Raw genomic sequence first — 1,507 nt, forward strand, 5'->3', positions numbered from 1 at the left:
ATGGAGAGGAGTCAGTCCTTTGCGATGTCAGCAACTCAACTGAGACTGTTAGTGTCAAATTTCTTTGGACTGGAAGTCAGGGATTTCCAAAGGGATTTTTTTTTTCTCTCTCCATTTTGTGGTTGGCTCTAGAATCAAAATTCCACTAAGGCTCTTTGAGGATTCTGTACAGCGTGCCCATTTTTCTTACTGTGAAGTAACTGAAACTCCCCACCTGATCGGGGCAATTGGAAGTGGTTGTCATTAAATACTTCCCAAGCACCACTTTGGACTGTCACAATCAGATGAGCAGAATCTTAGCACAGAGTATTAGCTGAAAGGAATGTGGCAGGGAGAGGGGGAGGTGAGTGGTAACAGGTTTCTTTCTTGACTGTTGTTAGGAAATCATTTAATGAATATAATTCTGTAGCATTTTTTTCCTTAAGGATATAAATCTATTCTGGACCTCAGAAATACCTAAACAAAATTTTTTTAAAAGTTTCTATTATTCACTATTAATATGAATTAAAAAATAAGATTATGTATGATTTCTCAATGTGAACATTGACATATATTTAATGTGGATATTAGTTTATTCAGAACTAAATATCATACTTCATTATAATACCAGTTGCTAAAAAGAATCGTCCTTACAAATAGTTCTGTTCAGCTTAATTTTTTTAAAAAAACTTTAAGATGACTTAGGAAGCTTATGTAAACTTCTGTAGCATGTTTTGCTTATAAGACATTCCTTCTCAGTGTCTTCCACATTATGCGCACAAGTAATAATAAAAATATAATAGCTGACGTGTATTTTGCCAGGCAGTGTTGTAACATGTGTTACATCATGTTAACATATTTACCCGTCATAAGCATTCTATGAAGCAGTTGTTTTGATTCCATGTCAGAGAGGAGTAAATAAGATTGTGACATGATTACACCAATATCGTTAATTTAAAAGCCATGCAGTTAGAAAGTGACAGAGCCAGGAACAGAACCGGGTGACCAGTCCCTCAGCTGACCCTTCCCGATCGGCTGTGAGCTGACAGCCAAACCCATGCGCTGGGTGGATCAAAGCCCACAAAATATCCGGATGTGAACAGAATCAGGGTGAGTCGGCCACCCTGCCCGGCCCCGAGGACATGGTGGCAGTAGTGTGGCAGCCCAGCAGGCCCGAGTGTGGGTGGCCACAGGGAAGAACAGTTGGTTGGATCTTTTGATTGGAAGAAGTAAAATTATTGAGAATTTCTGAAGAAAAGTATTCATGTAATTGATATTCTTAAAGTCCAAACTGCTTAGGATGATAGACATGGTATCTGTTTCCAGCTCAACTCTCCCAGACACCCTCCCCCTCATCTCTCACTCACTGTACCAGAACCTTCCCTGACCCTACTGCAGGAGCACACAGACTCGCCCATCACTCCCTAACAAACCGTATCTAAGTATTTGCAGAATAACTCTAGGCCTGGGCCGGCCCGGTGGCGCACTGGAGAGTGCACCGCTTGGGAGTGTGGCGGCGCTCCCGCCA

This window comes from Galeopterus variegatus, unplaced genomic scaffold, assembly GCF_000696425.1.
Source record: "Galeopterus variegatus unplaced genomic scaffold, G_variegatus-3.0.2 Scaffold3950, whole genome shotgun sequence".
Classification (NCBI taxonomy): Eukaryota; Metazoa; Chordata; class Mammalia; order Dermoptera; family Cynocephalidae; genus Galeopterus; species Galeopterus variegatus.